The following is a 16,193-nucleotide window of genomic DNA, read 5'->3' as shown; positions in this document are numbered from 1 at the left end:
ATTAAAAAACAAACCAACATTAAAAAACACCGGGAAGACCCAAGAGTTATGTATTGCAGGGGAGAAGTATGGAAGACATTAGGGAACCATCTATGGTAGCCACCAACCAGCCATTTACCAGGCCCATTTCTCTTATCTCTTATCTCTCATAGCTGGACTATATTCCTCAGCCTTCCTTGTAGTTAGATGTGACTTGAGTTCTAGCCAATGGAATGGTGGTGGTGGTAACGTACATCACTTGGAAGCCTGGTCCATAAAAATCCCCAGCTGCAGTTGTCAGTGACCTATTCTGCCCTACCCACTCTGTTGATGCAAAAAAACCAGCAATCTTGGGATCCAGGAGCTAAGATATAGAATTTATAAGATTAAAAACCTGGTGCTCTGAAACAACCATTGGCTTGGACAGCTACCCACTGATCAGGAACATCCATTTTAGACATTATACAGGAAGAAAGAAACTTTTGTTACATTTGGGTTGTTATGTTAGTTTGAAACATGAAATTGCTGATATTTTTTTGACCTATAAAAATGATAATATAATTCAACCTAATAGATATTTTGATTTGTTTCAGCAGCTAGTGTAACCCTAATAAACTATCTTAGTGGAAGTCTCATTTTTTAATCCTCACTCAAGGCTATGTTTAGAGAGAGGAAAAGAGAGAGAGAGAGAGAGAGAGAAACATCAATCACTTGCCTCCCACACATGCCTTGAAAACCTGCAACCTAGGTATGTGTCCTGACCGGGAATCGAACCATGACCTTTCAGTGTATGGGATGATGCTCCAATCAACTGTGCCACCGGGCAAGGGCTTAGAGAAAGTCTCTTTTTAAAATATATATTTTTTTATTGACTTCAGAAAGAGGAAGGGGGGAGAGGGAGAGGGAGAGAAAAATATCAATGATGAGAGAGAGTTATTGACCAACTGCCTCCTGGACACCTCCTGCTGAGGATGGAGCCCACAACCTGGGCATGTGCCCTGACCGGGAATCAAAACGTGATCTCCTGGATCATAGTTTGATGCTCAACCGCCGAAGAACACTGGCCAGGCTAGAGAAAGTGTCTTAACAGCCATGTTTTCAAAGGTAAGAAAGGAAATTAGGGTTGTTGAAATCATGGATCAGAGATTGTAACTGCCTCCTCATGTCCCATATTTGAATGCAAAAATATTTGATTTGCTCCACAAAATGTTGACCAAGTTTAATTTTTTAAAATTTATTGGGGTGACATTGGTTAATAAAATTATATAAGTTTCAGATTACAATTCTATAATACATCACCTGTATATTGTATTGTGTGTTTACCACCCCAAGTCAAGTCTCCTTCCATCACCACTTATTCCTCCTTTAACCTCTTTTTTTTTATTTTTTATTTATCTTTATCGTCGAGAGTATTATAGGTGTCCCATTTTTCCCCCCCAATTGACCCCCTCCACTTTGCTCCCACCCCCTCCCCAGGCCTTCACCCCGTTATTAACTGTGTCCATGGGTTATGCATATATGCATATAACTTCTTTGGCTAATCTCTTCCCACCCTCCACCCCCCTTCCCTCTTTCCTCTGAAATATGATCGTCTATTGCATGTGTCAATGTCTCTGGATCTATTTAGTTTGTCAGGTTCTTTTGTTCATTAGCTTCTTCTTAAAGAAGACTCTTCAACTTTCCCTGGTTTGGTGGTGATGAACTCCTTTAGCTTTTTCTTATCTGTGAAGCCCTTTATTTGACCTTCAATTCTAAATGATAGCTTTGCTGGGTGGAGTGATCTTGGTTGTAGTTCCATGTTTTTCATCACTTTGAATATTTCTTGCCACTCCCTTCTGACCTGCAAAGTTTCTGTTGAGAAATCAGCTGATAGTCATATGGGTGCTTGCTTGTAGGTAACTAGCTGCTTTTCCCTTGCTGCTTTTAAGATTCTCTCTTTGTCTTTAACCTTTGGCATTTTAATTATGATGTGTCTTGCTGTGGGCTTCTTTGGGTTCCTCTTGTTTGGGACCCTCTGTGCTTCCTGAACTTGTAAGTCTATTTCTATCCCCAGGTAGGGGAACTTTTCTGTCATTATTTTTTTCAAATAGGTTTTCAATTTCTTGGTCTCTTTCTTCCCCTCCTGGCACCCCAATAATACGAATGTTGGGCCTCTTGAAGTTGTCCCAGAGGCTCCTTATACTATCTTCATATTTCTGGATTCTTTTTTCGTTTTGCTCTTCTGGTTGGGTGTTTTTTGTTTCCTCATGTTCCAAATTGCTGATTTGATTCTCAGCGTCCTCTACTGTTGATTCCCTGTAAATTATTCTTCATTTCAGTCCCCATAGCCTTCATTTCAAATTGGTACTTTATTATGTTATTGACTTTCTCGGTTATTTCCCTAATAGTCTGCTTAAACATCCTTATAAACAAAATTCTGAACTCTATATCTGTTAGCTTGCTTAGATCTATTTCATTTAGTTCCTCTTCTAGAGATTTCTTCTGTTCTTTCCTTTGTGACATGTTTCTTTGCCTCCCCATTTTGGCTGCTTCCAGGTGTTTGTTTCTATGTCTTAGGAAGAGCTGCTATGTCTCCTGGAATTTGTAGAGTGGCTTTGTGTAGTAGGGGTCCTGTAGGGTCCAGTGGCTCAGCCTCCCAGTCACCTGAGCTGGGCCTTCTAGGTGCTCCCCTGTGTGGGTTGTGTGCACTGTCCTGTTGTAGTTGAGCCTTGATTGCTGTTGGCATCACTGGGAGGAACTGACCCCCAGGCCAATCAACTGTGAGGACCAGCTGCAACTACAGCCTAAGAGCTGCTGTGCTGGAGATACCCCTATGGAGCAGGATTTACTTCAGTGGAGCTTTGGTGTTCACCAAGTGCATCCCTTGAGTGTCACTTGTGGATGTGGTAGGGTTGTAATCCAGAATGGTCGAGTCTGACCACCACGTGCACTGTCTCTGGGGCCTCCCAGGAGGTGCAAAGTCAGCCTGTGCCAGTGCCTTGCCCAGGGCCACCCAGCATGAGCTACACAGCAAAGCATAGTTGGCTGCTACTTGTGCTGGGCTTGGAGGTGTCCAGCGGAGGCCAAGCTATGAGCCAGTGCAGCTGCTGCTAGTGCCAGGCCTGGGGCCACTTATCAAGCCCTATGGGGTCCGCTGCTGCTTGTTTGAGAGATATTAGGAAAGTCCTAAGCGTGAGGCTCGAGGGGCCACTTGCACAGAAAAGCCCCTGGAAATGGCCTGGATGAGCCTGCAGGGGGGAGGGGCGGGGCCTCTGGGAATCACAGGGCGGGGTCAAAGGTGTGAGTCAGGTGCTGGCCATTCAAATATGGCGCCTTCCTGCCGGCTGTGTGTGGGGAGGACTCGCCAAAGGAGCCATGGCCTCTGCCAGCCCTTCTGCCTGGGAGGAAGCCGCCCCTCCACCTCTTGCCCAGATTCCAGAAGGTTATTTCCTCCCCGAGTGTCCCGGGTCCTTTCAGGCTGCTGCCCGGCGCTGGGCTCAGAGGGAGCGAGTCTGAGTGAGTCCGTGCACCGGCCCTTTAAGAGGAGCTGCTGGGGCTCCCGCAGCCTCCGAGTCCCTCAGGGACAGTCCCCGCTGGTTTCACAGCCCGGAGTTGTGGGGTCATCTCTTCCCAGCCCTGGAGCCCTGGGCTGAGGGCCTGCTGTGGGGCTGGGACCCCTTGCTCCTCGAGGAAACCCTCACTGCCGAGATTCCCTCCCGGGTTTACCAGCGGCACTGGGTGTGGGCCTGCAGCTGCCTCTCTGGGATTCAGCCGCAATCCGCCCACGTCTCCGCCCCTCCTACCGGTCTCGGTGCTTCTTCAGTTTTCTGGTTGTAGGGCTTCTGTGCAGCCATATCTCAGGAGGCTCTGAGTGATGGTGGTTCTGTATTGTAGTTGTAATTTTGATGTGGTTGTGGGAGGCAGCGGGTACAGTTGTTACCTGGGCTGCTGTCTTGTTTCTCTCTCCCCCTTTAACCTCTTCATCCTCCCCCAATCCATTTCCCTCTGGTAATCACCATACTATTGTCTATCTACAAGGGGTGTTTTTTTTGCTTTGTTTTTTTGTTTAATTCATTCATCTTTTTCACCCAACCCCCTTCCCTCTTGACATCTGTCAGTCTGCTCTCTGTCTCTGTGAGTCTGTTTCTATTTTGTTTCTTAGTGTATTTTGTCCAGTAGATTCCACATGTAAGTGAAATCATATGGAACTTATTTTTGTGACTGGCTTACTTCAGTTCGTATAATACTCTCCAGTTTTAAAAAGTTTAATTCATTACTGAATCAAAAATTCTTGTGCAGTCAAAAATATTTCTTCTTTGTCATTTGTTTTTTGACCTTCAGAATGAACGTAGCAATGAAGAAACCTAAAACCAAACAAAGCAAGGCCCAAAGAACAAAATCCCTTTAATAAACAAAGAATTAAACTGTTTAGCTTTTATGAGAGACATAGGAAGAAATTTATAATTGTGGACTGAACTGATGAGTTCTTTCTAAAATACATGAAATTCAGAAAAGGAAAAGATTGGTAAAGTTGACCACATAAAAACTTGTATGGTGCCCTGCCATGTTCATTGGGCATTGTCCTGTGCACCGAAAGGTTGCCGGTTGAATTCCCAGATCCCCAGAAGGGGGCGAGCAGGAGGCAGCCCATCGATGTTTCTCCTCCCTCTCTCTCTAAAAATCAATTTTAAAATCTTCAAAAAAAAAAAAACTTCTATGGCAGAAATAGTGTAAAATAGTCAAAATATGACGAGATGATTTAACATCTACAGAGGTTAAATTAATAAAAATATTTTCTTTAAATACAAATAAAAGCTAATCCCAGAAAGAGTGTCCAAATGATTAATAATCATAAGAAAAGATATACTCCATCAAATTACCAAAGTTAAATTGTAATATCCAGGGTTGGCTGTATTGTTTAATTTTTTAAAAGCCATGTGCCTATGTCACTTTCCACATGTATTTTTATTTTTTTTAATGTAAAATATATGAAGCTATAGTAAAAAACTACCACAATATATGTTTTATTTTAAGCTATGATACTGGCTATTTGTTTTGTTGTTGTTGTTTCCCTGCAGAGATCATGAGGGACATGTATTTTTTTATAGCTTTGTGCTTCACCACTGTAATCACCAAGACTTTTCCACTACAGGACAAAGTGGGAAGTATAAAGTGTAAGTCAACAAATTAAGATTTATCAGTTCCCCACACGTGCCCTTCCTTAGTCCCCAGTTACTAGGCTCTACACTTCATTCTGAGAAATCGCCCCATGGTTTTGAAGGTATTGTAGGGGGCAGGAGTGACTCTCCCCAGAAAGCACCACCCTGGCATGCACATTATTTTGAGATGAAAACTATTCGAACCCAACAAACGCAAGAAGAGTTTGTCGCCTCCCCTTTACCTACCTAAGGAGATTCAGACAGAAAAACCTGCTTCAGGAAGGGAAGCAACATATTCACTCTAACACATATAAATAAGTGTGTTAGACCCAGAGAAGCCAAGCAAAAATCTGTTTCCTAGATGCCCCTTTGTGTCCCACTGTTTCTGGGTGGCCTTGCAAGAATTTGTTTACCAAATGTTTGCTCTTCCTCATTTACCTGTGAATTGCCTACTGCCCTCTCCTTAGTCCAAAATGACATATATACCTCATTTTGCCTCACTGGAATTTTCATGTTTATGTGAATTCTCTGTGTGCATGAATTAAAATTTGATTTTCTCTTGTTAATCTGCTGAATGTCATTTGAATTATCCGACCAGCTGGAAGAATTAAAGGGGTAAGGGGAAACGTTTCCCTGGCCCTGACAGGTCTCATCCCCATTTTATATCAGAAGAACTAGAATCACAGAAGAGTTTTGGTGACAGAATATAACTCCAGCTTCCACCTGTTTAACATACTGGAGAAACATACCGTTTGTGAATTGCTAGATTGGAGACAGAAGAGTTGTCCTAAGTCTGAAAGCAAATGATCTGATTTGATCTTAAATGATAAGTAATAACTTCAAGGAAAGCATTAATAGATCTTAAGATTTTGCTATCGCTCTTCACTTGTTCTAGATGTGCTTTCCCCTTTCTCATAGTCTTCCTCAGCACCTTCCTCCATCTCTTATCATTGGGTTTTCTTTCCTCTTTCCAAATCACAGATGTTTTCCCACCCTGTGAAATCTAGGGACTGGCTGGCCAGAGCTTTACTGCAATTGTATTCTTCTGAAGGAAATCCTTTTCTTAACTGCCAGGAATTCAAGGCTCCAAACTGGGAAAGGGAGGGTTGGGGGGGGTTGGCATACTGCCAGGTAATTGCCTTTTTTTTTCCCCTTTAGCCATCTGCAGGCGACTGGCTGGAGCCCAAGGGTGAAACCACAGCCTCCCAGGGCTGGAAGGGACAGACTGTCAGGGATCCTGGGCGGTTTGAGACCAGTCATTTCTCCTCTATACAGACAGGATCTCTTTTAAACCTAACTTTAATGTCTTCAAAAGGGAGAAATCATATAAACGATTTATCACATTCAAAACAGTACAGTATCATAGGCAAACTTTTTCTGCAAAGGACGAGTAAATATTTTAGACTTTACAGAACATAAGATCTTTAATGCAACTACTTAACTCTGCTATTGTCTGACAAAGGCAGCCATAGACAAATGAGTGTGGCTGTGTTCCAATAAAACTTTATTTATGGGCACTGAAATTTGAATGTCATGTAATTTTTACATATCACAGAAAATAATTTTTTCCCTAGCCATTTAAAAATGGAAAAACATCTTTAGCTCATGGTTCATACAAAAACAGACAGCTGGCTATAGTTTGTTGTCCCTTGTTTTAAACCACTGGTTTTCTAACTGCTTTGGCAAGACCTCTGAGGGGAGAAAGAGCTGGCAGATGTAGACAATCCCCACTCAGGCTTCAATAGGCACCATTCCTCTTTTTTTCTGCTTCATATATTGGGCTCCCAGGTTCTGTTTTATTAAAAGGAAAGATTCCATAGCCAAAAGTGTAAATGTTGTTGATCTAATCAGAACCCCTTTTTCTGCAATTGCAGCCCCCTCTTTTTTTTGTCTTTCTCAGTGGAAATGGAGAATAGTGTGTTATCTAGTTTCTTTTAAGGTTAAATAAGCTTTGTCCTTTCATATATTTTATAAGACTGTTATATTATTCCAAACCTTTACTTTGTACCTGTGACCTTTCTTTCCAATTTCTCAAAAGTCTTAAAAAATTCCACAAAGTGAAATAATACAGCAGAGGAAAGAGCACCTTTCTGTGTATTCCAGCATATTTTCTCTTAATCAGGGTGGCCATCAACACTGTGGCCAGAGGGAGAGCCCACATTGTACTAGAATAAAGAAATAAGTGGCAAGGCCAAAAGACTGTGTTTGGAATCTGGTCTGAGGACAAAGAGGCTCTCTCCACGGGAACAAAAAGTCCTGAGGTCAGAATCCAGAAAGCTCTTGAATGGACAGGAAGCATACTGGGAAGTAGGTAGAGTTAGCAATTTAGGATAGGTGCCCTGGGTAACACAGGGGTGCCTCAATATTCCCTCTATATACAAATAATACATGTTCATCATAGAAAAAAATTATATGTATACTAAAGAGAATTAAATCACCCATAATCCTATTGTTCCCAGTAGGAAGAGATCCTTGTTCCCACCTGTTGCTCCTGGAAGTGGACTTCTTGTGATGTTCCAAGAAAAATAATTTTCTGAGACTTGCATGGAGAATGAGTGATTTTCATTTGTGTGGAATTAAATCCTTGAGTTTCCAAAGTCCCATTTCCCTCAATCCCGCCATAGAAGTCCCATTTTCCTTTTAATAGAGCTAAAGTAAAAGCCAGTGTCCAGAGTTTCCGCTCCATGTGGAAGCAGTCTGATCCTGCATCGGGCTAGCTTAGCTTGTGTTTCCAGCTGCAGGCCATCAGTTGATTGCGTGGGGTCTGCGTGGCTGTGGGCCATACAGGCCAGTGCAGGAGAGCCAAGAGCAACAAGAGGGAGAAGTCTTTTGTTTAGGGGATTATGTATTCGCAAATTTTTGTGGGCTTACAGTGGCTCCACCCACTCTGGCCAATGACCTCTGTCCCCAGTTGTGACTGGCAGACAAGTACGTTCCATATGTCACCCCCAACTTCATGGTGCATGCTTCTACCTCCCTTTGTTGGACCTCTTCCACCAGAGATTTCGCAGGGAATGGGCTGGTGGTTCCCTGGGGAGTGTGAAATTACAGCTTCCTAGTGAAGCTGCTCAAATGACATGCCTATAATGTCTGGCTTCCCCTTTTGCTTCTTTCTTATTATTAATAATTAGCTAATTACAATAGTATCACTATCACTCAGAGATAATTACTACTAAAGACATGGTATGTGTCCTTTCAGAATTTTTTTTATGAACATACAAATGTATAAATTTTATATTCTGTACTCAGTATTTCCACTTGGGTGTCTCATGGGCAGCTCAAATTCACCATGTGCCAAAAAAATTTTTTCATCTTCTCCAAACCTGCTTTACTGACACCCACTGTCCATTTCAAAACCTAGGAGTTCCTGACCCTGCATCTCTCTCACCACCATCCCATGGATCACCAACTCTCCTTGTAAGTTCTTGTCTTCCAGAAGTCAGAATAGCCACACTCTGACCCATGATTTCTAAAACCTAAATCTGAAGGGAGAGGGAGAGAGAGATAGAAACATAGATGAGAGAGAAATATCAACATTGATCGGCTGCTTTCTGCACACCCCCCACTGGGGATCAAGCCCGAAACCGTGGCATATGCCCTGACCAGGAAAGGAATCAGTGACCTCTTGGTGCATGGGTTAACACTCAACCACTGAGCCACACTGACCCAGCAAGAAAATCTTTATATTTGCATAACTAAAAACCAGGCTCCCCAGTGCAGAGTGGGCAGGATCTCTGCTAGCTAATATTCTTGCTACCAGCTGGACATCTGAAAGTTGTTATTGTCAGGGAAACCAATAAAAGTTGGCACAAAGTAATCTTTTGAAGTCAGGCACCTGTACTTGAGAGTTGAATTCCAGAGACTACCGAAGGCTCCAGAAATAGAAGGGATACAGCCTAACTCCTGTAGGGGTTCAGAACAAGCCACCCAAGGATATGCCTCAATGGTATGCAGATTATTTTGAACTAAAGGCAACTGAGATCCTGCGGGCTCAAGGGAAATTTCTGCTGCCCTAGCCTTAACTATCTAAAAGAATTTAAATTAAGAGCCTGGCCCATGATAACAGTTAAAATCAGAAATTACTTTTTACCTGGTAGGGCAAACTAATCATTAATGAACATGTGCTATCCCTATACACCTCAGTTTCCCTTTCTGTCTCTGAACCTCTCATAGATGTGGGGGTCTCTGACTCTTTCATTTATGTAGGGTTCCCATACATACGTATGTAATTAAATTTGGTTATTTTCTCTTGTTAGTCTATCTCATACTTATTTTATTATTAGGCCAGCTGAAAGAACCTCGAGAACAGAGGAAACTTTCTTCTCCCTCACACTCCAAAATGGAGGTGTCAAGATATAACGATGTTGAGAAAACTTGGTAATTCAGAATCTAAGGACTATTTGGAAGTGGACAGTTAGTCTCAACTAACATTTGTGCCTTCTCTTTATAGTCTGAGAAACTCAGGAGGGAGGAGTCATCTCTAGATGATGTGTGCACTCTCACACTCTGAGGTACTAATAATGGGTAATATTTGTTGAGCAAATTACTGGGCACCAGGTATAGTGCTAAGAGCTTTGTTTTCATGATCTTTCTCCCCTCACCACCTCTCTGGATGAGGCATGCATATCAGAAGAGGAAAGGGATGCTTTGAGGTTAGGAAAAGTAATTTGTCTAAGGCCACATAGCTAGAAAGTGCAAGAGCTGGGAATGGAGCCCAGGCTATGTAACTTTAGAGTCCTAACTCTTATGGCATTTGGTCCCTGCTGTATATACCCAAGATTCCATAACGAATAATGAAGACCAGGGTCAGAGAGAAGAGGAGGTTATCCAGGAAGGTAACCCTCCACACTCTCTGGAAGCTAGGGTCCAGCGATAAGCCCCGCACCAAAGAGACTGAAATCCCTCAGGCCAAACTGTTATCCTGAAGCTTCTGTATTTGAACTATGGCCTGATGTAGACAGAGACATCACAGTAGAACAAGCTAGTCTGGGCTATTGAAGAGACTGTGGGTAGGGAGTTAGCTTCCCTGGAGAAGAAGGTCAGAAACCTGCCAGTTACCCGGTCTCCTGTGTCCACTGCCTTCAGTGCAAGTTCATCACCTGCTGCTCATCTCCTAATTCAAGAATCCATACACAGAGTTAACAGGAACCTCTAGGATTCCAAAAAACATTGTCATAGGATAGAGCACTCACTTCAACAACGTATTGCCCTTGTAAGCTACCAAATGACTGAAGATCAGTTGCAGATTTATTCAGCAACTATTTATTGAGCACTTTGTTTCAGATGCTGAGGATATAGTGATGACCAAGAAAACTAGCCTCTGTTTTCATGGAGCACAGGGGAGAAAGCAGATGGTAAGTGGTTAATTTACAACAAGGTGTGAGGAATGATACACCTTGGGAAAGTACATCACTAGGAACACAGAGCAAAGAAACTTTCCAACTTAGCGGTCAGGGAATGTCTCCTCCAGGAAGTAATTTTTAAGCTAAGACCTGAAGAAATAGATGTAAGCCAAGTGAAAGGGGAGTATCGAAGGTGAGTAATCTAGAAGGAGAAGCTCCCAGGGGATGTGAGGTCGGCAGTTGGAAGAGAAAGGGGAGTTCAGGGAGATATTTTTGTTGCTGATATTTTTGTTTTACAAGATGGGAGAGAAAACAAATTAGGGTAAAATATAAACAGTTGGTGAATTTGAGTAAAGTGTATATGGAAAAAGTTACCCCCTCCAAAGAAAAGTGACCCCTCAAACTGGTCCCCTGCTTGTAACTCTAATGACTTCCCATGACAAGAGACTGACACCTCCTTATTAGGACACACAAGGACCCTGAGATAGTACCCTGCTTATCGCTCTGGCCCTTCATTTTATTCCATTCTTTGATTATAGCCTTCCAGATGGGAGTACTTTAGCCCATTTTTGGCTCAGGGCCTTAGGATTTTGGCTCCCTTTGTCTGAAATATCTTACTATACCTTCAGCCCAGAGAGCTGACACCTCATTCAGGGTGTAGTACATAAATTATCTCCCCAAAGGGGCTCCTTCTCCGACCATTTTTCTAACATTTCTCTCATCCCTGTACCCAAGATTTTCAGTATCTCATCTATTTATTCATCCAGGTATGTCTGCCTCCTCCAGTAGACTGTAAATCCCAGGAGTGCAGGATCTATATATTTCTTCTTGCACTTCACCCTACATCCTGCATCTACCTCATTCAGCCTAAAAGGACTCAATAAGTAGTTTTGGAGGAATAAATGAACAAACGAGGAAGGAGATTGTGGCCAGAGAGCACATTAGTGAAGGAAGTGGAGCAGTGATGGCGAAAGGCCTGGGTAAAAGTGGGTGTGGGTTCCTGAAGTGCAGTGGAGGCAGCTCTTTGAACCCTGAATGGAGACAGTACATGACTATGAAGTACGAAACAATATGTGACATAGGAGGAAAAGACAGTTTCTATTGTTTCCCTATTTCCCTCCCATTCTTGGAAGCTGGAAAAGGAGCTGCCAGGGGTTAAGGCATTTGTTTCTACTTATTATTAGAAACTGTTAAAGCTGCATTTGAATCTTTGCCTCACTCCTAGAATATAGAAGCTAGAAAATAGCCCAGGGGAGCCAAAATCCTGACTTTGATTCATAAACATGTTTTTTAAAGAAGGAAGGAAGGAAGGAAGGAAGGAAGGAAGGAAGGAAGGAAGGAAGGAAGGGAGGGAGGGAGGGAGGAAGGGAGGGAGGGAGGGAGGGAGGGAGGGAGGGAGGGAGGGAGGGAGGGAGGAAGGAAGGAAGGAAGGAAGGAAGGAAGGAAGGAAGGAAGGAAGGAAGGAAGGAGGGAAGGAAGAAGGAAGAAAAAGAGAAATTGTGGTTATGATCTAACCATAGTCAAGAAATCTCTTGGACTTTCATTGGTTTGGTATTAATGGAAGGCTTTTATCTTCAGAACTTTGTACTTGTTCTGCCAAGCGGAGGAAGGGAAAATGCAGAATGCTCAGTCTGCATAATCACCCCCCTGCTGGCCCTCCCCAAATTCAGAGCTCCGCTTGAAGGCTCACCCTGCTGGTTCTCAGAGGCCCCAGGCTAGCCTGCGAAATCAGTGGGAAAATGTTCCTTGAGATGTCAAATCCACAGCTTCTACCAGAAAACAGGGACAGATGAATAAAGCCGCAGGCAAGGATAGGCAGGCCCTTACACTGCGTATGTGAACATTCTAACAATTTTCTCATAAATGCTTAGCCTGGAGTTTTTAGACCAAATGCTAATGTGTTCTACCCTAAAACACAATTTATAAAATGAAAGGATCCTTTCCAAGGGCATCTCACCCTTACTCTCATACCTCTTTATCTCTTGGTAGGACCATTTTCAAGGGAAAATAATTTAGAAGTGTATTTTACAATATGTGGCTTCCTCCAAAGAATTACCTTTTCTACCATTTTCTATAAGAAGTTTTTAGCCTGGGAGGCATGGCTCAGTGGTTGAGCATCGACTTATGATCCAAGAGATCACCATTTGATTCCCAGTCAGGGCACATAGCCTGGTTGGGGGCTCAATGTCCAGTGGGGGGCCTGCAGGAGCCAGCTGATCAATGACTCTCTCTCATCATTGATGTTTCTCTCTCTCCCTCTCCCTTCCTCTCTCTGAAATCAATAAAGACATATTTTTTAAAAAAGAATTTTTTAAACAAAATATTCATTTTTGAATAATTTTAGATGTGCAGAAAAATCACAAAGATAATACAGAGTACCCATAGACCTCTCACCCAGTTTCCCCTATAGTTAACATCTTACATTACTATGGTACATTTGTCACAACTAATGAACCAACACTGGTCCATTATTACTAATTAAATTCCATATTTTATTTGGATTTCACTAGTTTTCCTCTAAGGTTTTTTTATTTTATTCCCATTTTGGATTGCATCCAGAATACCACATTACATTTAATCACCATGTCTCTTTTTTATTTTTTAAATGTGTTTTTATTGATTTCAGAGAGAGGAAGGGAGAGGGAGAGAGAGAGAGAGAGGAATATCAGTGATGAGAGTCACTGAACGGCTGCCTCTTGCACGCCCCCTACTGGGGATCAAGCTTGCAGCCTGGGCATGTGCCCTGACCAGGAATTGAACCGTGACTTCCAGGTTCATAGGTCGACCCTCAAACCACTGAGCCATGCCAGTCAGGCTTGTCATGTCTTTTTGACTCCTTTGGGCTGTGACAGTTTCTCAGATTTTCCTTGTTTTTGGTGAACTTGATGGTTTTGAGGAGTACTGGTCAGATATTTTGCAGAATGCCCCTCAAATTAGGATTGTCTGATATTTTTCTAACAAATAGATGGGCCTTACGGGTTTTTGGAAAGAACACCTTAGAGGTGTGGCGCCCTTCTCATCCTGTCAGGGGTAGATGACATTACATGACATCCTGGTAAAGTTAACCTTCATCACGGTTAAGGCAGAGTTTGCTAGGTTTCCTCACTATAAAGTTGCCCTCTCTCCCTTTCTGTAATCTACTGTTTAGAAGTAAATCGCTAAGCTTAGCCTCCTCTCAAAAAGGTGGAGGGGTTGGGGTGTGGGAGCGTGGGGGAGTGGAGGTTAAGCTCGCCTCCTGGAATCGAGAGTATCTACATGCACTAGATGGGCTTCTTCTGTCAGGAAGGTTTGTTTCTTCTTCGTCATTCATGTGTTCATATCTGTGTGGGCTCGTATACTAATTTGACTTTGAGTTAGAATCCAACACTATGTTATTAATTTTGTTGCTCAAATTGCTCCGACTCTGGCTATCTGGCATTCTTTCAGGTTGGTCCTTGGGTCCCTTTGTTATGCTCCTGTCCTTATAAAAGCTTTAAAACATACAAATGAAAGATAATCACTTATCTTTTGAGGCATTTTGTTCTTAACATTACCTACATGGACTCACCAATCTCCCAGTGAGTCCAGGAGAGATTTAATTTTAAAAGATAATGTTTTTCTAATCTGATTGTGTGGTTATTATAATGAGTCATTTTTTTTTTGTCTTGTATTGTTTTTTCCTTGTTGAAAAATTTACACTAGTAATCTGAGTTCATTGTAAAAAAAAAATTTGAAAATTCAGATAAGAAACAGAAGAAATGACCCATTATCTCATTATTTAATGATAGTTACTATTAATATGTTGCTGTACTTTTCTTTCTCCTTTCCAGAGTATGTATGTGTGTGTACCACTTACCAGTATATTTTTACCATCTTTCCCATGTCAATAATACACTTAATGGATATTTAACTTGCTTTCTACTTTTTTGCTGTTATAAACATCCTTGTATATATTAGTTATTTATTTTGTTCAAAATAAGAAAACATTGATTTATTTCTACTTTTAAAATACATATATATCTTTATTGATTTCAGAGAGAGGAAGGGAGAGGGAGAGAGAGAAACATCAATGATGAGAGAGCCATTTATCGGCTGCCTCCTGCATGGCCCCTACTGGGGATCGAGCCCACAACCCCGACATATGCCTTGACCAGGAATCGAACCCCGATCTCCTGGAGCCTGGGTCGATACTCAACCGCTGAGCCACATGGGGCAGGGCAAGAAAATATTTATTTTGAATTGGAGTCTGAGAAAAATTTCATTTACATTTTAACTTGTCGCTTTGCTAAGGTAGCAAGGGAAAAATGGTCACTTGAGTTTTAAAAATGGTCGTGATTTTTTTCCCCAGCACTGAATTTGTCTTACCAGAGCTATCTGTATACAACTAGCCTTTTTCTAATGGTGATTTCTTACATAGGTGACACACCCAAGTTTGATAAATGGTTATAGAGTTTCACAAGGAGGCTGTAGCAATGATATCCTATGAAAGTTTCTAGAATTTGTTTCTTCACTGGTTAGACAGAAATATTTTTCAGGTTATTCACCAGGCCAGTTTTCCAGAACCAAGCGAGGTTTTGAGAGACGGTTCTATTGGAATGAACATGAAAATTTATTCGAAATGGAAAGAAAAACATCATTTAAAATTCTACTTTGCAAAGGTATTATTGACCTCTGCTTATAATGTAAAAATATAGTCAGGAGACATAAGTATATATTTATTTACTTTTTAATCCTCACCCAAGGATATTTTTCCATTGCTTTCAGAGAGAGTGGGGGGATATATATAGAGAGATGTTGATTGACTGCCTCCTGCACGCGCCCTGACCAAGGCTGGGGACTGAGCCTGCAACTGAGCTATGTGCCCTCAGCCAGAATCAAACCCAGGACCCTTCAGTCTGCAGGCGGACGCTCTACCCCCTGAGCCAGAGGGGCTAAAGCCCTCCTCCTCCTTCTCCTCCTCCTCCCCCTCCCCCTCTTTTCATGCTTTCTATCTCCCTTACTACTTCTCCCTTTCTTTTTTCTTCCTCTTTTAGAAAAATCAAGAAAGGTTTTCCTGGGAAGGTTGCAGGATAACTGGGATTTGAAGGAGGGATAGATATTTGCCAGGTAAACACAACGACAGGGTTTATTACAGATGGAGAGAATAGCATGCACTTTATTATTATTATTTTTTAAAGATATATCTTTATTGGTTTCAAAGAGAGGAAGGGAGAGGGAGAGAGAGAGAGATAGAAACATCAATGATGAGAGAGTTACTGGGGGTCAAGCCTGCAAGCCTGCAACCCGGGCATGTGCCCTGACTGGGAATTGAACCGTGACCTCCTGGATCCCAGGTCGATGCTCAACCGCTGAGCCACGCCCGGCCAGGCAGCATGCACTTTAATTACAAGATAATTCTTTTGAAATAGGAATAGTATACCACTAGGGATAACACATTAGGGGTAACACTAACCCCTAAATATAAGTTAGTCTATTGGTTCACTTTACCTATTGAAGATTCTAAGGCAGCATAACAATTCTGGGTTCCTGAAAAAAATAGGAAAGAAGATTAGAGGTGGAAGTGCCAAAGATAACTCTGCTTATCTGAAGTAAAATTTGGCTGAAAATGTCTGGTACTTGTTAAATATCAGGTGGTAGCGGAACTGACATTGATATTAATCTTTTTTTTTTTTTAAATCTTCACCGGAGGATATTTTTTCCATTGCTTTTTCAGAGAGTGTGGAAGGGAGAGAGAGAAACATTGATGTGAGAGACA

This window comes from Miniopterus natalensis, chromosome 8 (assembly GCF_054644295.1).
Source record: "Miniopterus natalensis isolate mMinNat1 chromosome 8, mMinNat1.hap1, whole genome shotgun sequence".
Lineage (NCBI taxonomy): Eukaryota > Metazoa > Chordata > Mammalia > Chiroptera > Miniopteridae > Miniopterus > Miniopterus natalensis.
The sequence above is the reverse complement of the archived record's forward strand: the minus strand, read 5'-3'. Positions refer to the sequence as shown.